The sequence below is a fragment of the Jaculus jaculus genome, chromosome 7 (genome assembly GCF_020740685.1).
Source record: "Jaculus jaculus isolate mJacJac1 chromosome 7, mJacJac1.mat.Y.cur, whole genome shotgun sequence".
NCBI lineage: Eukaryota > Metazoa > Chordata > Mammalia > Rodentia > Dipodidae > Jaculus > Jaculus jaculus.
Genome location: NC_059108.1, coordinates 29,787,684 through 29,809,227, shown reverse-complemented (window position 1 = coordinate 29,809,227; position 21,544 = coordinate 29,787,684). Strand labels below are relative to the sequence as shown.

The window sequence follows — 21,544 nt, the reverse complement described above, 5'->3', positions numbered from 1 at the left end:
TAGCCTGGAAGTACAGATTGAGTCCCAGTTCAGTCTGGGCTAGAGTGAGACCCTACTTTGAAAAACACACACACACACACAAAAGTGTGTCTTAAACTGGGCATGGTGGCACATGCCTTTAATCCCAGCCCTTTGGAGGCAGAGGTAGGACGATTGCTTAAGTTTGAGGCCACCCTGATACTCCATAGTGAATTCCAGGTCAGCCTGGCCTAGAGCAAGACCCTACCTTGAAAAATCAAGAAAAAAAAGTGTCTTATTAATAAGAATCAAAAGTATATATTCCAAAGAAAGCATGTTTTTAGAATTCAATTCATTATTCCATAAAGTTCCTAATGTAGAACCATGTGTATGTGTAGAAAGTCACATTCTCCCCACGCCACAGGTTTGAGCACCAGAAGTTTCAAGTTAACTTTCACTGAGACTTCTGCAGATATGAATCATGCATACTATGCTTCTTGCAATTACAGCCTTGGCATTTCTGATTTAGTAGACTACAAGGATTCGCCCCTTCCAAGTCATAAGAAGTAGCTTCTTGTAAGGGCTGAGGATAAAGCATACATACATGAACAAGAAATTTTTTTTAAGAGTACCTTAACTCCCTGGGAGCTTCCTTGCAGGCACTTCACGAGGAATCTTTTGTTTTGCTTTGTTTTTGTTATTGAAACAAGGTTTTATTGTGTCATCATTGACCTGGAACTCAGTGTGTAACCCAGGCTAGCCACAATCTCTTGACAACCCTTCTGCCTTAGCCTCACAAGTGCTGGGATTGCAGGTGTATGCCAACACCCCAGGGTCACAATGTATCTACCTGAATGAAAGCACAAGTTTTAGGAAACACGGATTCCAAGAAATTCCTGGGAAATGAAGTTGAGAACTCAAGACAACATCCTCCCCCTTTGAATATACTTAGAATTACTTTTCACAAATGTTTTATAGTTTGTCACTAATTTACTCTCTAAATTTTAGTTTCATCTAGAGTGGATCAGCATAGATGCCGTTCTTTCTTTTTCTTTTCTTTTCTTTTCTTTTTTTTTTTTCCTATGTAGGGTCTCATTCTAGCTCAGGCTGACCTGGAATTTACCATGTAGTGCCCCCCCCCCCCATTAGAAAAAGGAAAAACGAAACCATCAGTCAGAGACACCAAGGAATTTTAGAAACATCCTTTCTTAGGCTGGGGAGATAATCTCAGTGGTTAAAGATACTTTCTTGCAAAGCTTGCCAGCCCAGGTTCAGTTCCCCAGAACCCATGTAAAGCCAGGTACACAAAGTGGTGAATGTATTTGGAGTTCATTTGCAGTGGCAAAATGCTCTGGCTTTTTAATATACATTCACTCTCTGTCTTTCTCTCTCTCCTCACATATAAATAAATTTAAAAAAAATTTTTTTTTCAAGGTAAGGTTTCACTGTGGCCCAGGCTGAACTGGAAGTCACTCTGCATTCTTAGGGTGACCTCAAACTCACAGCAATCTTCCTGCTTCTGCCTTCTGAGTGCTAGGATTAAAGGCATGCACCACCACACCTGGCTTTTAATTCCTTTTTTTTTTTTTTTTACATCAACTTAGTGAGACAATAATGGTGGACACAGAGTAGCTCAGTCAATAAAGAGCTAAGTTTGTGAGCATGAAGACCTTAATGAAATCCCCAGTCCCCTCATAAAAATGCCAGGCACAGTGGTGCACACTTGTAATCCCAGTGCTGGGGAGGAAGAGATAGGATCCTTGTCGTCCTAGCCCACTTGGTGAGGTCCAGGAAAATGAGAGGGTCTATCTAGGAAAAAAAAAAAAAGGTGGAGGTGGATGATGTTTCTGAAATAGGACACTTGAGGATGTCCTTTGGCCTCCACACACAAGAACACACACACACACAGTAACAATGTGCTCCTAGGTAAAGTACCTGCTGAGTATGCAGGTGGCTCTGGGTTCCATTCCCCAGCACTGCTAATGGCGATGGCTTGCATTTATTGAATGCATGGAAGCATAGGCACTGACCTAAGCACTCCACATGCATGAACTAACTCAGTCATTGCAGTAATCCTATGATGCTGGATATGGTGTCCTTATGCTATGTTTTATAAGTGAGACAAGAGACTCACAGTGACTACACAGCTTCTGCAGTTCACACCACTATCTGGGGCAAAAGTAGGTTCCTGTGTACAAGCTCCTGCCTCCTGTGCCTTACTACCTTAAGGGTGCCACATGTAACAGTTTTCAGTTGATACATACTCCATATTTACTCTGTGTCCAGAGAAGTTAGTAACTCATGTGCTGAGAATTAAAGTTTCTTTGTCATCAGCCTTTCATACTTAGATTAGGGGTCCTCAGAATTGTACTATCTACAGTGTAGTCATGAGCAGTGGAGCCTCACAGTCATCTAAACACTTAGTATTGCTAAATCCATGGTCCCAGCCCACCCTCTACCCCAGAATTAAAATCTCTGGGCATAGAGATCAGTCCACCACTGTGTGTGGGTGGGGAAGGGGGATGGGTATGTGTGTGTACACAAGTTTTCCAAGTAATTTATACTTACTGAAATTAATAAGCACTCAAAGTTCATTCCCACAAAAGTCACCTTGCAGGTGATTAAATACCAGCCCAGCATGTAGAATCTGATTTAAGAGGGAAGAAAATAGACACAAAATATAACAAGCCATGGTCTTAAAACAAAAATGCCTACCTTGGAAAACCAAAAAAAGACAAAGATTTGTTTAGACTTAAGGAAAGAGGATAAACCTAATGTAGGTCAGGACAGTTTTTCTCCACGAACCACTGACTCCTATTTAAAATGTTGGAGCCTCAGCTGGGGAAATGGCTCAGAGATTAAAGGTACTTGCTTGTAAAATGTTGGAGCCTGGGGCTGGGAAGACGGCTCAGTAGTTAAAGGCAGTTGCTTACAAAGCCTGATGGTCTGGGTTCAATTCCCCAGTACCCACATAAAGCCAGATGCACAAAGTAGCACATGTGTCTGGAGTTCATTTGCAATGGCAAGAGGCTCTGGCATGCTCATTTGCTTCCTCCATTCCTTCTTCCTTCCCTCTCCTCCCTCCTCTTTCTTCCTCTCTCTGCTTCCAAATAAATAATAAATTCTTTAAAAATATTGGAGCTAGACTTTTAAAAAAAATTTTTAAGATTTTATTTTTATTTTGTTTATTAGAGAAAGAGAGATGGGGGAGAGAGAATAGGCACACCAGGGCCTCTAGCCACTGCAAACGAACTCCAACACATGTGCCAACATGTGCATCTGCCTTATGTGGGACATGGAGAATTGAGCCTGGGTCCTTTGGCTTCACCGGCAAGTGCCTTAACCACTAAGCCATCTCCCTAGCTGGAGCTAGACATTTTATCTAAGTGGACTTTTTGTAGAAATCTGTCTTCTTCCTGGCACTGTTATGGAAAAGAAGACTGTTCCAGCCAGATACATATTTTACATTCATTAGTGCAAGCAGAAAGCTATGCTGGGTATAGGATTGTTGACCAGGGTAGACAGATCTCCTCCCTGCATGCCATGACTCACCACCTGCAGGACTGCAACAAGTATGCCCTCAGAATCTGTGATCCCTGCACCAAAAATGTTTTTATTTTGATTTATTTATTTATTATTATTTGACAGAGAGAGAGGGAGAATGGGCACGCCAGGGCCTCTAGCCACTGCAAATGAACTCCAGATTTGTGCACCCCTTTGTGCAACTGGCTAACGTGGGTCCTGGGGAATTGAACATGGGCCCTTTGGCTTTGTAGGCACACAATCCCTCCAGCCCCAAAAGTGTTTTTAAAAAGATGTCATGTTCTGTCTTTGAAAACTATGAGTGCAAGGATTTGTAGAAAACAGCAAAACTGGGCTGGAGAGATGGCTCAGAGGTTAAGGCACTTGCCTGCAAAGCCTAACAACCCAGGTTCAACTCCCCAGTATCCTCATATAGCCAGATGCACAAAGTGGTGCATGCATCTGGAATTTGTTTGTAGTAGCTGGAGGCCCTGGCATGCCCATTCTTTCTCCCTCCCCTCCCTTTCTCTCTCTTTCCTTGCAAATAAATGGTTAAAACACTAAGAAAAAGAAAAGAGCAAAATGGGGAAAGGAAGAATTGAGTCCTTGGGTGTTTTAAATGTAAATAGGGAATACAAAAAGATCAACAAAAATACCAAAGAGAATTAGTTTAAAAAAAAAAAAAAAAGGCTGGGCATGGTGGTGCATGCTTTTATTCCCAGCACTTAGTAGGCAGAAGTAGGAGGATTGCCATGAGTTTGAGGTCAGCCTGAGATTCCATAGTGAATTCCAGGTCAGACTGGGCTAGAGTGAGACCCTACCTCAAAAAAAAAGAAAAAAGAAAAAAGGAGGAGCTGAAGGTATAGCTTAGCAATTAAGATGTTTGCCTACAAAGCCAAAGGACTCAGGTTCTATTACCCAGGACCCATGTAAAGCCAGATGTACAAGGTGGCACATGCATCTGGAGTTCATTTGCAATAGCTAGAGGCCCTGATATGCACCCATTCTCCTTCCCTCCCTCCTTCTTTCTCCCCCCACTCTCTCAAATAAATAAATAAATAAGGGGGAAGCTATTAATAAAGAGGAAAAAGAAAATGGATGTAGAAATGACATGAAATAAACTTTTCATTGCTTGTCCAAAAGTTAATAATTCACATTTTCAAGTTTCTAGATTTTCAAAGTATTTAAATAGAAGAATGCTTTCTTTTAGCCAGAATAATATAATCTCGTGCTATTCAAAATTATTCTCTCTCTCTCTCCGACCTAGAGACTTGAGCACGACAGCTGTACCACTGAGCTACATCCAAGCCCTTGATTAATTTCTTTTTTTTTAGTTTGTTTTGACCATTTTATACATGTGTATGTTGACTCTTATTTCTCTCCTCGTCCAGCTGAACCCCTTCTTCACATACTTAGCAGTGGCTACACCACTGAATAGGATGATTCCCCCACCCCCTGCACCCATTAACCACCACTAGCTCCTCAAAGAGGGTGAGGCCCATGGAGGGATAGTGACAGGCCCTCTCAGGTAACTGCAGCTGTGAGTTCGTGAGTGCAATGGCCATACCCTGTCCAAGTGACAGAATTCTACTGTACTCCTTTCTTCTTATCCTCCAGTCTTAACATTTTTTCCACTCCTTCTTCAGTGTTCCCTGAGGCTTACTGGGGTAATATAGATGTTCCATTTAGCACCAAGTACTCAACTGTCACACCATACATCAGATTGTTTATTTTGTTTATTTTTAAAATATTTTTAATAGAAATGACTTTTAAAAATATATTTATTTATTTATTTATGGGGGGGGGGGAGAAAATGGGTGCACCAGGGCCTTGAGCCACTGCAAATGAACTTCAGACACATGCACCACCTTGTGCATCTGGCTTTATGTAAGTGTTGGGGAATCAAACCTTGGTTCTTAGACTTTGCAGGCAAACACCTCAACCACTGAACCATCTCTCCAGCCTAACATGACTATCTTTAACAAGCTGTCCTATGCTATTAAAACATACCTGGTTCCAGCCGGGCGTGGTGGTGCACGCCTTTAATCCCAGCACTAGGGAGGCAGAGGTAGGAGGATCACCGTGAGTTCGAGGCCACCTAGAGACTCCATAGTGAATTCCAGGTCAGCCTGGGCTAGAGTGAGACCCTACCTCAAAAAAACAAAAAAACAAACAAACAAAAAAACATACCTGGTTCTATGCAACACCTAACGTGGGTCACAAATCAGATTATATCAATATAAGTGTGGCTGCTGGTTCTCCAGGAGTGGTTTAATGGCAGGAGAACCACAGGAAATGTCCCTCTCCAATGTCCTGGCAAGCTACAGAGGCTACCATGGCCAAGAGAATCCATAGTAGAGCCACTCAGTTTAGCTGCTCCTTCCACATAAATTTTATATTTGTACCTATTTTATTTTCATAGTTCAATATTATCTTTTTCCAAAATTCTCCCCCAGTCTTTTGTTTTGTTCTGTTTTTTGAGGTAGGGTCTCACTCTAGCCCAGGCTGACCTGGAATTCACTATAGCTTCTCAGGGTAGCCTCAAACTCAACAGTGATCTCCTACCTCTGCCTCCTGAGTGCTGGGATTAAAGGCATGCACCACCACACCTGGCCCCTCCCCCAGTCTTGATAAGCCTTTGGCCACATAAATTCTAGATCTGTTCTACTTTCTTATTTTCTTTTATCCCCACCTAAGAGCTATAATGCATTATTGTGGTGGTTTGAATTAGATGTCCCCATGAAACTCATGGAGCCTTGCTGGAAGAGGTGTGTTACTAGGTGGACCTTGAGGTTTATTAGCCCATAGCTTGCCAGTGTTAGTCTGGCTCACTCACCTGCTGCTGTTTTTCACCTACCGTGGCAGAGGTGATGTCCAGCCTCTGCTCATGCCATGATTTCCTCTACCAACATGAAGCTTCCCCTCAAGACTAGAAGCCAAAATAAAAACTTTCCTCCCATTAGCTGCTTTTGGTCGGGTGCTTTATCCCAGCAACAAGAAGATAACTACAAAATTTATCTAGTTGAACTTTATTTTCTCTTTGATGAGGTACCCTGGCCCCTCTCTCTTACCCTGTTGGTGAGTGTAATGCAGTGTACATATTATGTACATTGCTATGTACATGTTATGTATATCATGGAAACTCTCCTCCTCCCTCACCTAGCAAAGCTGTGTATGCCCCTGTAGCCTGGCCACTCCTGGTTCCTTCCATTCTTCTGGGCTCCTAATAAGCTGCTTTACCTCTTATCCCATGCAGACAGGGCAAGACAGCTCCCAGCTAGCCCCGGACTCCCTGGAAGAGCATCTGAGAGTCAGACCCATGGCCTGGTGGGGTTGTTGCTGTCATGACTTTGTCCCTGCAGGGTTTACTCTGAGTTGGCTAAGTAAGAATTTCAGTCAAGGCTGAAACACCATTGTCAGATCTCTCTCATGTAAATGACATCAAAGATGAGCAGTTAACTGAGGCCTCACAGTTGCTTCCAGTTTCTTTGAACCTTATCAAACCAATATTTTGATAAATCTTTTGATGTCATATGAAGTTGCCTCTCTAACTTCCACATGACATCCTCACTAGTGGATGGCCTATGAGACTCATTCTGGTGAGATTAGTTGATTTTTTTTTTTGAGTGCAAATGGCTACTCAGCTGGAAGAGAAGATGAATAACCACTCAGCACACAAGAAAGTGATGAGGGATAATGTTGAGCAGCAGAGACAAGGTACTTGTACACAAGGAAGCAGCCGCCTGGGGGAGACAGGTTGTCTGTGAGAAGAGGAGCTGGAGGAAGCCCAGAAGGGCCCTGGCAGGCTGAGGGCAGCAGCTGTGGTGCTCAAGGGAGGCTGCTGCCTTTGGTTCATGAAGCAGGCTGGATTTGTTGGCCACAGGTGAGAACAGTGTGCTGTTTCGTGGGGGCACAGACAAAGACACTGACTGGGCCATGGGGTGCCCTGGGGCAGCTATCTGTGTACTTGAGGGTTTACCCAGTGCCATGGAAGAAAGAGGATATAAGGATAAGGCAAAAAGTTTCTCAGCATATATGATCTTTTAGATTTGCTAGAGATAATCAATATGGAATAGATGAAAATTAAGTTGTACAATAAAGTCAGATTATAGAGAAGATTTTTTTTGTTTGCTTGTTTTTGTTTTTGAGATAGTCTCTCACTCTAATCCAGGCTGACCTGGAACTCACACGGTAGTCCCAGGCTACCCTCAAACTCACAGCAGTCCTCTTTCCTGTGCCTCCTGGGACTACAGAGTGCTGAGATTAAAGGTGTTCACCACCACACCCTGCAAGATGTTTAAATTCTTACTTTTTAATTCGTTCATATTTTCTTTTATCTCTGAGGGCAAGAGGAAGAATAGTATTGTGAGGGAGGCTTCTTTTCTTTATTATTGTTTTTTGTGAAACCTACAAAGAAATGAATTTCATTTAACATTTTCAAACATACATGTCATTATACCTCATTCCTATATGTTCCTCATTGCCCTTCCCTATTCTTCCTGGTCCCCTTCCCCCTGCAGATGTCCTGCTTCTGTTTTTGTATCATGTACATTGCATTATACTCTTACTTTTTTTTCTGAGTCTGGCATGTTTTTGCTTAACATAAAAATCTTCAGTTCTGTATATATACCTGCAGGCATCATAATATCATTTTTATACCTGAGTGAAGTTCTATTATGTATATGCACCACTATGTACCATAATTTTCTTCTTTCTCTTCTTCTTTTTACTATTTTTATTTATTTATTGGTGTGTATGGGCACTCATTGGAGGTCAGAGAACAACATCAAGGAGTCTGTGGTCCACCTTCTGGGAGACAGAGTCTCTTGTAGGTACAAATAAATTACCAGACTGCAGGATGCCCTGGCTCCTCCTCCCATTGTCATAGGTGCATTGGGATCACAGATGCGTGCGTGCCACTTTCCATCTGGCTTTATGTGGAAGCTGAGGAATTGAATTGAGGCCCACAAACTTTAAAAGCAAGCACCTGTAGCAGAGTGATCTCCCCAGCCCTTCTTCTTGCATTTTTTTTTAAATGAGAGAGATACAGAAAGAATTTGGTGTGCCAGGACCTCCAGCCACTGTTATCGAACAGAGGCATGGCCCACCCTGTGCAAATGCACAACTTTGCCCACGTGCCACCTTATGTTTCTGGTTTATGTGGAATCTGGGGTGTTGAACATGGGTCCTTAGGCTTTGCAGGCAAGTGCATTAAGCACCAAGCCATCTCTCCAGCCCTCTTTTCTTGGATTTCTGAGACAGGGTCATATAACCCATGTTGGTCTCAAATTTGATATACAGCCAAGTACAACTTTGAACTCCTCATTCTCCCATCTCTACCTCCCAAGGGCTGGGATCACAGGCATGTGCCACTGCACTCAGCTCTGTAGCACATTTTCTTTGGCCATTCAGCTTTTGTCGAATCTATAAGCTGCTTCCTTATTATTGTGAATAGTGTGCAATAAACATGGATGTGCAAGTATTTCTTCGACATGATGACTTACAGTACCCAAAAGTACTCAAAAGCTCAGTTATATGGTAGTTCTATCTAGTTTTTTTGAGGAACCTTGAAACTAATTTCCATAATGACTGTACCAGTTTATATTTCTTTTTTTAATATTTCATTTTTATTTGAGAGAGAGAATGGGCATGCCAAGGCTTCCAGCATCTGCAAATGAACTCCAGATGCATGCACCACCTTGTACATCTGGCTTATGTGGGTCCTGGGGAACTGAACCCAAGTCCTTTGGCTTTGCAGGCAAGCACCTTAATCACTAAGCCATCTCTCCAGCCCCCAGTTTGTATTTCTGTCAGGAGTGCATAAGTGTTCCCTTTCCCCACACTCTCACCAACATTTGTTGTCCTTTGTTTTCTCTTTTTTTAATTTTTTTAAAAGACTTATTTTTATTTATTTATTAGAGACAGAGAGAAAGACAGAGAGAATTGGCAAGCCAGGGCCTCTAGCATTGCAAACGAACTGCAGACTCATGCACTACCATATACATCTTGTGACTTGGAGAATCGAACTTGGGTCCTTAGGCTTCTTAGGCATGTGCCTTAACTGCTAAGCCATCTCTCCAGCCACTGTCCTTTGTTTTCTTGATGATCAGTCACTCTGACTGGAGTAAGATGATATCTCAGAGCAGATTTATAAACTCTGTATTTATTCATTTGTTTATTTTTACAGCAGTGGGATTGAACCCAGGGCTTTCTGCATGCTAGGCAAGTGTTTTACACTAAGTTATATCCACAGACTTTGCAGAGCAGTTTTAATTTATATTTTCCTGGTGGTTGAGGATATTGAACACTTTCTTTCAAATATTTTGTATGACAAATATTCAGATCATTAGCCTAGTTGATTGATTTAGTTTTTTAGAAAATGTTTTTATTTGTGTATTTATTCATTTGTTTATTTACTTGTGGGTATGAGAGTCTATGGACACACCAGGACCTCTTGCCACTGCAAATGAATTCCAGATGTATGCACCACATTGTACATCAGGCTTTACATGGATACTGGGGAATCAAACTTGAGCCAGTAGGCTTTGGAAACAAGGGCCTTTAACTGATAGGCTGTCTCCCCAGCACAGATTTCATTTTATTTTGTTTTATAAATATTTTTGTTTCTTTTTAACATTTGGTGAGAAAATTTTAGATTAAAAGAAGAAAAGAGAAGAAAGTGCAGAGAATTCTTGCCCACGAGAAGGCAGAATGGGGTAGAGCTTTCAATTGGTTTTTGATATTTAAGTTTTTGCAGTTTTGCTTTTTGCAAAGAGGTCTCACATAGCTTGAGCTAGACTCAAACTCTGTATGGTGAGAACTGAACTAACAGACATTCTAGACACTAGTTTGGCTTGCATAGCCAGGCATGAAGCTTGCAGAGTCCACTGCTAGTTAAAACTATTGATGATGTTTCTCCCAAAGCAGGCTACATAATAATTTCTAGTACTATGGCAGGTAGTCAACAGGAAAGAGACTTTCAACTCAGTTCCAGCTTGATTTCTCAGTATCCTGCAGCCCAAGCATGTGGTGCCTTTAGCAATAGGATCTTACCATCTAGTTCTGGTAGGCAACCAAGAAGCTTGGCAATAGTTAGCATTGGTGCGGAGGTAGGAGGTGGGGTGTATCAGAGACCTCCCTGAATAACAACTTGCTGGAAGGTATCCCATTCCTGGCACTGAAATTTTCTTGTAACAATCTATGACTTCCTGGGCACAGGATGATCCAGGGTACTTCTGTCTAAAGTCTTTTTAAAATATGCCACATATATATTTGGCTAGTAAAGAATTAGCTTTCAGTGTGACTTACTGAATGTTTTAAAGTTTTCATTGCAGAGTTCTTTCACTTCCTTGGTTAGTTTTATTCCAAGGTATTTTTTTAAGGCAGTTATAAATGGGAGTGTGTCCCTGATTTCATCCTTAGAATATTTATTATTGGTATAAAGGAAGGCTACTGATGTCTGTGTGTTAATTTTGTATCCTGCACTTTGCTGAAAATGTTTATCAGCTCTATCAGTTTAATTGTGATAAGTCATATATATCTAGAAATTCATCCATTTTTCTAGAATTTCCATTTTAGTAGCTTATATGTTTTTAATGTATGTTATGATTCTCTGAATTTCATTGGTATCTGGGGGGGGGTTTTGGTTGTTTGTTTGTTTTTTGAGGTAGGGTCTCATACTAGCCCAAGCTGACCTGGAATTCACTCTGTATACTCAGGATGGCCTCACACTCACAGCGATCCTCTATTAAAAGTGTGTGCCACCATGCCCAGCTTCATGGGTATCTATTTTAATTGTACCCTTTCACCTCTGATTTTTTTCGTTTGGATCGGCTTTCGGTTTTGGTTAGTTTAAATAATTTTATTTTTATTTGTTTGAGAGAGAGAGAGAAAGAGGGAGAGAGACAGACAGAATGAGTGCACCAGGGCCTCCAGCCACTGCAAACGAATTCCAGACACATGCCTCACCTTGTGCATCTGTCTTACATGGGTATTGGAGAATCAAACGTGGGTCTTTTAACTTTGTGGGCAAGTGCCTTAACCATTAAGCTATCTCTTCAACCCCTTGGTTAGTTTAAATAAGGGTTTGTCAGTCTTATTTATTCTTTCAAATAACAAACTTTTCTTCATTGATTCTTTGTATTTTTGTTTCTCCATCATTAATTTCTGTCCTGATCTTCATTGTTTCTGCCTACTGATTTTTGGTTTGGCTTGTTCTTTTTACAAGACTTTAAGGTGTAACATTACGTTACTTATTTGTGATCCCTCTAATTTTTTTAATATATTTTATTTTTATTTATTTATTTGACAGAGAGAAAGAGACACAGAGAGAGAATGGGTATACCAGGGCCTTCAGCCTCTGCAAACGAACTCCACATGCATGCAGTATCTTGTGCATCTGGCTTAAGTGGGTTCTGGGGAATCAAGCCTGTGTCCTTTGGCTCTGCAGGAAATCATCTTAACCGCTAAGCCATCCCTCCAGCCCCCCTCTTAATATCTTTTTTTTTTTTTTGTTGTTGTTTTTTGAGATAGGGTTTCACTCTAGCCCAGGCTGACCTAGAATTCACTATGGAGTCTCGGGGTGGCCTTGAACTCACAGCGATCCTCCTACCTCTGCCTCCTGAGTGCTGGGATTAAAGGTGTTCACCACCACGTCCAGCTTCCCTCTAATATCTTAATATAGGCACTGAAAGCCGTAAATTTCCTACCATAGACTGCCTTCATTGTTTTCCATTATCATCATTCTAAAAGATTTTTTAAAAATTTTTACTATTGATATATTTCTTATTTTCCAAGCACAAAGTCTTGCTCTAGTCCAGGCTGACCTGGAATTCATTATGTAGTCCCAGGGTGGCTTCAAACTCACAGCGATCCTCCTACCTCTGCCTCCTGAATGCTGGGATTAAAGGCATATGCCACCACGCCCGGCTCATCTGTATTTCTTCCTTTGTAAATGCCCTATTTAGTTCCATAGTCCATTTTTTAATTGGGTTGTTTGATTTCTTACTGTTTCATTTTTTCTGTTCTTTGTATATCCTTGATATTAATCCTTTGTCATATGTTTTGCTAGCAAAGATTTCCTCCCATTCTATTCAGTGTCCTTTGCTGTACAAAAGATTTTAACTTAATAAGGTACCAGTTGTTGGCTAATGGTGTTATTTCCTGAGCAACTGGGGTTTTATTCAGAAAGTCATTACCTATGCCAGTATGTTGAAGTGTTTCCCATACTTTTTCCTGTAGCATTTTTAGAGTTTCAGGTCAGATATTAAGGCCTTTTATCCATTTGGACTTGATTCTTCTGTAGGGAGAGAGAAAAAGATTTATTTATATCCTTCTACCTATATGTATCCAGTTTTCCCAGAATCATTTGTTAAAGAGGCTGTCTTTTCTCCAATGAATACTTTTGGCATTTTAATTGAAAATTGAATGACTGTAGCTGTGTGAATTTACATCTGGGTCCTCTCTTCTGTTCCATTGATCTACAGGTCTGTTTTTGTGCCAGTACCATGCTGTTTTTGTTGCTATGGCTCTGTAATATATTTTAAAATCAGTTATTGTGATACTGCCATCCTTATTTTTGTTGCTTAGAACTGTTTTGGCTATTGGAGGTTTTTTGTGCTTCCAAATGAACTTTAGGATTTTTTTTTTCTGCGAAGAATGCCATTGGAATTTTTTAAAATGTATTTTTTAGTTATTTTAAGAAAGAAAAAAAGAAATATAAAATGGGCACGCCAGGGCCTTCAGCTGTAATGAACGAACTCCAGACATGTGTGCACCCTTGTGGTGCATGTGCAACATTGCACACTTCTGTCACTTTGTGTCTGGCTACATGGGACCTGGAGATTCGAATATGAGTTCTTAGGCTTTGCAGGCAAGTGCCTTAACAGCTAAGCCATCTCTCTAGCCTGCCATTGAAACTTTGATAGGGATTGCATTAAATGTGTAGATTGTTTTTGGTAAGATTAAAACATTATCACAATGTTGATTATTCCAATCCAACAACATGAGATGCCTTTCCATTTCCTATTGTCTTCTGCAGTTTCTCTCATGAATGTTTTAAAGATTTCATTGTAGAGATCCTTCACTTCTTTGGTTATATTTATTCCAAGATACTTTATTTATTTTTTTTTTTTTTGAGGCAATTTTGAATGGGAGTGTTTCCCTGATTTCATTCTTTTTATTTTTATTTTTAAAATTTTTATTAACATTTTCCATGATTATAAAATATATCCCATGGTAATTCCCCCCCTCCCCACCCCCACACTTTCCCATTTGAAATTCCATTCTCCATCATATTACCTCCCCATTACAATCATTGTAATTACATATATACAATATCAACCTATTAAGTATCCTCCCCTCTTCCTTTCTCTACCCTTTATGTCTCCTTTTTAACTTACTGGCCTCTGCTACTAAGTATTTTCATTCTCACGCAGAAGCCCAGTCATCTGTAGCTAGGATCCACATATGAGAGAGAACATGTGGCGCTTGGCTTTCTGGGTCTGGGTTACCTCACTTAGTATAATACTTTCCAGGTCCATCCATTTTTCTGCAAATTTCATAACTTCATTTTTCTTTACCACTGAGTAGAACTCCATTGTATAAATGTGCCACATCTTCATTATCCACTCATCTGTTGATGGACATCTAGGCTGGTTCCATTTCCCAGCTATTATAAATTGAGCAGCAATAAACATGGTTGAGCACGTACTTCTAAGGAAATGTGATGAGTCTTTTGGATATATGCCTAGGAGTGCTATAGCTGGGTCCTGATTTCATTCTTAACATGTTTGTTGTTAGTATATAGGAAGGCTACTAAATTCTGTGTGTTATTTTTTTAATCCTGCTATGTTGCTGAAAGTGTTTATCAGCTCTAAGAGCTTTCTGGTAGAGTCTTTGAGGTCCTTTATGTACAGAATCATATCATCTGCAAATAATGATAATTTGATCTCTTCTTTTCCAGTTTGTATCCCTTTTATGTGTGCTTCTTTCCTTACTGTTATAGATAAGACTTCCAGTACTGTATTAAATAATGAAAGTGGGGACAGTAGACACCCTTGTCTTGTTCTTGATTTTAGTGAAAAAGTTTCAAGTTTTTCCCCATCTTCTACTTGGTTGGCTATAGGCTTGTCATAAATAGCCTTTATTATGTTGAGGTATGTTCTTTCTCTTCCCAGTTTCTTTAGGACTTTTACTATGAAGGGATGTTGGATTTTGTCAAATGTCTTTTCTGTATCTATTGAGATGATAATGTGATTTTGGTCTTTCAGGCAATTTACATAGCGTATTATATTTAGCCTTTTGCATATGTTGAAACATCTGTGCATCTTAAGGCAACAAACAGAAGGATCCTGCCTTTTAATCCGGTCTGCAAACCCGTGTCTTTTGGTTGGAGCAATGAGGCCATTAATATTAAGAGCTATTATTGAAAGGTGTGAGTTTATCTTGCCATTCTTCTTGTTTTCTAGTGCTTCCTGTTTTTCCTTTACTGTCTTGTATTATCTATTATTTGAATATGGCTTATTTTTTTCCTGTTTCTGCATATGTGTGCTTTTCTTTTTCTTCAGCATGAAGGATCCCTTGAACTGTTTTCTGTAAAGCTGGTTTAGTCATTGTGTGTTCCTTTAGCCCTTTGTTTGGTGGAGAGTCCTTGTTGTTGCATCAATTTGGATGGATAGCTTTGCTGGATAAAGTAGCCTTGATTGACAGTTGTTATCTTTCAGGTCTTGGAATATATCTTCTGGCTTTTAAAATTTGTGTTGAGTAATCTGCTATGATCCTGATGAGTGAAATTCTTCTTCTACTATACCCTGTATTCTTACGTTTGCTCTCCTCATAGTGTCCCGAATGTCTTGAAATTCCCATTCATACCTTGCTGTTAGTTTGTCTTTCTCTTTGTTGGACTGTACTATATCTGCTATCTGGTCTTCTAGTTTAGATATTCTGTCCTCTCCTTGATACATTCTACTGGTGAGACTTTCTATTTGACTTACTCTGGTTCACATTTCTAGTATTTCTTCATTTCTGTTTCCTTACTCATGTCTTGTATTGACCTTATTTCATTAAGTTAGTTTCCTGTGTTCTCTTGGTATTTCTTCAGGAGTTTGTTTTCTTCTTTGGTTCCTTTGTGTTTTTTTTTTTCTTTGATTTTTTTCCAGATTTTATTTTGAATTCTTTGTCAGGCAGTTCATCTAAATCAGTCTCACTGGATATCATTTCTGATGGATTTATAATTTTGGTGGAATTATATTATGTTGGTTTTTTGCTTCTTGTATTATATTAGAGGTTTTTGCATATTGAGTTAATTTGATGCTTGACTTTTCTAACTCTTTGGCATATTCTTCGACATGCAAATTCAGTGTTAGAGCTTAAGATGCCAAGTGTGACTATTATATTAATCCCAGAGTAACAGCAGTAGTGACTCTAGGTATTGTTTCCCTGCTATGCAAGCCTTCTAGCAGGTTGGGTGCAGCAAAAGACAGGCAACTTCTAAAATTAACTGACAAATATATACATTCAATCAAAACCAGCATGGAGTAGCCATGCAAGAGTGGGAATTAAAACAAACAGATAATTAAATAAATTCAGAGTCTCTAAAGGTATGTTTTGCCCCATACCCTTAAGCCTGCCAACTGGGAAGTTGAGATTTCTTGTCTGTAATAGGTTCCAGGTCAGCCTGGGGCTGAGACCCTATCCCCAAGAATGACAGAAAAAAAAGACAAGAAGCACTATAAATCAGGAAACATCAAAAGTAACAAAGGTGAACCCCAAAATACAGCTTGCTTACTTAAAAATGGTAAAGTCAACCAATAGTACACCAGTCAAATCTAACACATAATCTGCCCTGACATGGAAGGTGCAATTAGTACTTCATTGTAGGCCTATGTACCTAGATTTGGGACAGGTATTGACCCATTGTAAGTAGGCTCTGCTACCTTTTGGATGGCTCTCAGTCTCACCTACACTGAGAGTCTGCCTGGGTTCTTCTTTTTGTGCTGTGGGCTCAGCTAGGTTGTTTGGGCTGGTGGATCTGCTGTTCTGATCAGCTGTGTGGGAGGCTATGTGGCTTAGGAGTAGCCAAGATCTCTTGGAGTTCTGAGTTTCTAATAGTTCCCTGGTGCTGGTGGTTGGGGAAGTGGACATTGTGGTGAGTACCTGAGTTGTTCCAGAACTGCTCAGCTGGTGCCTGATGTCTTCTCCTTCAGGTTTTTTGACTTTGTGAGGAGGCTGATGTGAATGGAGAGTCCCTTCACTGTGGTTCTACTCCTGCTGTTAAGGCAGGGCCAGACATAGGTATAGCTCTTCCCAGCAGACTGAGCCATGGCTGGAGCTGATTCTGGCCAGCTGTGTGGTTGCTAGAAGCTCTGAGTCTCTCTTGCTTCTTTGTTATGGTTGATAATTCCTTATACACCTTCACTTTTTAGTAGAAGAGTGTTGTGCTGTTTTTCTGCTCATTTCTCCCCCTAGGCTGCTTTGGTGTGGCTATTATACTGCTATCTTAATTAGAAGTCTGAGGGTTTTTTAATTTAATCTTTTATTTCCTCAATTACCTACTCATTATGCAGTCATATATTGCTTAATTTCAATGAGTTTATTAAAGTTCTGTCATCTTTGTTGCTGTTGATGGGCAATTTTATGCCATTGTGATCAAATAGAATATAAGGAGTTATTTCAGTTTTCCTGTATTTGTTAAGACTTGCATTTTGAGGTTAAAGAGGTGGATCAATGGTTAAAGGTTGTTGCTTACAAAGCCTGATGACCCAGGTTTGATTCCCCAGTGCCCATGCAAAACCAGATGCACAAAGTGATGCATGTACGTGGAGTTTGTTTGCAGTGGCAGGAGGCCCTGGAACATCAATTCATTCTCTCTCTCAAATAAATAAATAAATAAAAATTTTTGAAAAATTATTGTAGCTGGGCGTGGTGGTGCACACCTTTAATCCCAGCACTTGGGAGTCAGAGGTAGGAGGATCACCATGAGTTCAAGGCCACCCTGAGAATTCCAGGTCAGCCTGAGCTAGAGTGAGAACTTACTTTGGAAAAACCAAAGGTGCTTGCCTACAAAGCCAAAGGACCTGAATTTGATTCTCTAGTACCCACATAAGGCAAGATACAAGGTTATGTATATATCTGGAGTTCATTTGCAGGAATTAAGAGGTCTTGGTGCACCCATTTTCTCCCTCTCTCTCCTCCTCTCTCCTCTTTTTCTGCCTCCCTCTCTCAAATAAATAAATAAATATAATAGTTTTAAGTTAAACAAAAGATTTGCATTATGTCCTATATATGATCTGTTTTAGATAAAAATTCCTTGTGCTTCTGAAAAGAATGTGTATTCTGAAGGATTTGGATCAAATGTTCTGTAGATGACTGTTGGGTTCATTTGTCCTATGATGCCGTTTAATCCAGATGCTACTCTGTTTATGTTTTGCAGGATTACCTGTCACTTGGTGTGTGTGAGGCATTGAAATCACCCTCTACTATTGTGCTTGTATTAGTCTGTGACATAATATCCAGGAGTGTTTGCTTAATGAAAGTGGGCACACCCATGTTTAGTTCATATATGCTTAGAATTGTAATGATGTCTTCTTATATCAAGTGACTTAATTTATCTCTTCTAATATTGATTTGAAGTATATCCTGTGAGATATTAAAATATGACATCTGGGCTGGAGAGATGGCTTAATGGTTATTAAGGTGTTTACTTGCAAAGCCTAAGGACCCTGGTTCGATTCCCCAGGATCTACATAAAGGTGGCACAAGCATCTGGAGTTTGTTTGCAGTGGCTGTAGGTCCTGGAATACCTACTCTCTTTCTCTTTATCTGACTCTTTCTCTCTCAAATAAATAAATAAAATTAAAGAAAATAATGACATCTGCTAAGTTCCTAGGCCCATTTGTTGGACATGCTATTTTTATCCTTTCATCCTAAGGTAGCAGCTCTCTTTTTATGTTTATTATTATTATTATTATTATTATTATTATTATTATTATTAACAAAATGTTTCATGTGAATACATCATGTGTTGATACCCTCTTTTCCCTCATCCCTGCCCTCATTCCGTTGAGAACACTCCTTAGTGGGTTGCAAGTATTCGCCATGAAGTTGTGGTTTATGCATTGTGGGAGCAGTAGTCAGTTACTTTGTGGGGGAAGGGAATGCCTCCGGGCATGATATCTCAAACTGTAGCTCTTACAATCTTTCCTCCCCCTCTTCTGCAAAATTCCCTGAGCTGTGGTGGGTGTTTTAAGGCTACTTCAGTGATGAGCTCTTAGGAGCCTCTGGATCTCTCAGCGCCTTCCAAAGCATCTGTCTTTTATGGAGACATGAATTTCTTGAAGGCAACAGACAGAACGAATCTGCCTTTTAATCCAGTCTGCAAGTCTGATTGGAGAATCAAGGCTACTGATATTCAGAATTATTACTGAACAGCATATCTTAATTTCTTTCATTCTTCTTGATTTTATAGAATTGGAGGAGGGGGTTAGGCTTTTACATTAGTGCTTATCCTCACATGGTTTATTCTTTCCTGTGGCCTTGTGTGTGCTCTTTTCCTTCTCTTCAGTTCAAAGGGTCCCTTCAAGTATTTTCTATAGAGCTGGCTTAGTAATCATGTATCCATTTAGTCTGTTTTTATCATGGAAATTTCTTGGTTTTCCTTCAATTATGATGAATAGCTTTGCTGGACATAGAAGTCTGGGTTGGCAGGTGTTATCTTTCAGAACTTGGCATACATCATTCCATGGTCTCCAACTTTCAGTGTATGTGTTAAGTAATTTTTTTTTAATTTATTTATTTGAGAGCGACAGACACAGAGAGAAAGACAGTTAGAGGGAGAGAGAGAGAATGGGCGCGCCAGGGCTTCCAGCCTCTGCAAACGAACTCTAGACGCGTGCGCCCCCTTGTGCATCTGGTTAACGTGGGACCTGGGGAACCGAACCTCGAACCGGGGTCCTTAGGCTTCACAGGCAAGCGCTTAACCGCTAAGCCATCTCTCCAGCCCAAGTAATTGTTTTTATTCTGATGGGTTTGTCTCTATATGTGACTACATGTTTCTCTCTTACTGCTTTCAATATATTTTCTTTGATCTGTATGTTTAGTAGTTTAATTATAAAATAACAAGGAGAAGTTCTTTTCTAGTCTTACCTGTTTGGTGTTCTAAATGCCTCCTGTATCTGTAGTGGTATCTCTTTCTCTAATTTTGGAAGACTTTCTTCTCTGATTTTATTTAAAATATGTACTATGCCTTTAGATTGAAATTAGTCTCCTCCTTCTTTACCCTCAGTTGTTAACTCTGATCTCTGCAGTATCCCAAATGTCTTGAAATTTCCACTCACACTTTCTTATTACTTTTTCTCTTTGTTGGAATGTTCTAAATCATCCACCTTGTCTTCCTGCTCAGATATTCTGTCCCTTTGTTGATACATGCCATTGGTGAAACTTTCTACAGGGTTTTTTCATTTGATTTACTGTGTTTGTCATTTCCAATATTTCAAATTGCTCTTTCTTCAGTATTTGTATTTTTGTCTTTATTCATACCTTGTATGGACCTCCTTATTTTATTAAGTTGATAGCTTGTGGTTTTTGGGGACTCTTTCAGACTTCTTTGAGTATACTCATAATAATAATTTTTAATTCTTTGGCATTTCATCAGTTCAGTCTCACTGGATATCATTACTTTGGCTTTATAATTTTTATTTTATTTTTATTTTTTTGTTTTTTTCGCTGTAGTCCAGGATGTCCTAGAATTCACTATGTCCTCTCAGGGTGGCCTCAAACTCACAGTGCTCCTCCTACCTCTGCTTCCCAAGTGCTGGGATTAAAGGCATGCACCACCATGCCCAGCTTGACTTTACAATTTTTGAAGGAATATAGTACCTTGATTTTTTGTGTTTCTTATATTCCTATATTAAGATTTTTTTATTTCAGTTTATTTTATTGTTTGGGTTTTCTGTTTATCAGCTCTATTCTTAGCTGTGTAAATTGGAAGTTATAGACTCAGGGTAGGAGCTCAAGGTACCAGATGTGTCACCTGTATTACTCCCAGAATAATAACAGGTTTGACCTAAACTGGTAGATATGCCTGCTATGCAAATGTCCTAGCAGTGAGTTAACAGTGATGTCCTTTTTGATTCCATTAATTGTTGGTGAGTAAATAATGAGTGAGTAATAAATAAAACAATGCTGGCTTGAAGTAGGGAAGGGTTTTGATTACTTAGAAGCAGGAGGGATGTGGAGTGGATTCAGGTGAAAACTAGTAGTGACTGAAAAAGATAGAGGTGGCACAAACACCTGGGAGAGAGAAGCTGAGTTACTGTTAGGTTCCACAGATTTTTTAGGTTGTTGAGGCTGTAGAAGATTTTAGTCATAGAGAACAAAGAGGAGGGATACAGAGGAAGAATATGGCAGAGAGATTGGCAAGAGAAGGAAAGTAAACAAGTCATGCATGGGAAGCATGGTAGAAAGTAGGCTGAATGGATAAAAATACAGAACAAACCTAAAATCCAACTAAGCAACTTAAAAATTCAAACAAAACTAGCATCAAATATATATGCATGAGTAGAAATTAAATTAAAAAGTCTCCATATAAGCTCAAGCTCGGCCTATACTGCAGTGGATTTCAGGTCAGCATGGGCTAAAGTGAGACCCTGCACCAATTAAATACACACATAATAAAACTTAAGAATTATCAAAAGTGACAGAAGTTAATACTAACACCTACACTGAGTTGTAGAATTTATTCCCTCTTCAATGCACTATGGGCTAGTCTCAGCTGGTTATGTCAGTCAACCCTTGAGATCGACTAGTCTAGATACTGTGTTGGGGAGGGGTGGCTGGGACCCCTTGGTGTCCTGCAATCTCCAGTGACCTAGTGAAGTTCCAAGTGTGGCTATGAGGGAGGGGAAGTTGTGGAATTCTGTCTGGACATGTTCTGGTGCTGCTCAGCAGAACCTATTGTTGTTCTTTTCAGATTCTTTGATTTTGCAGGCCAGTATGAGTAAGGAGAATCCCTTCCCAGTAGTTCCCATTGATCTTGATGGCTGAAACAGAGCACAGTCCTCACTGA

The 21,544-nt window shown here is 39.9% G+C and overlaps 1 protein-coding gene across 3 annotated transcripts in view; it reads left to right on the top strand.

Moving 5' to 3' along the window:
* The window catches only part of Ift88 (intraflagellar transport 88), a 167,408-nt gene that overhangs the window by 126,029 nt on the left and 19,835 nt on the right, over positions 1-21,544 (top strand). The gene's annotated exons all lie outside the window — the stretch shown is intronic.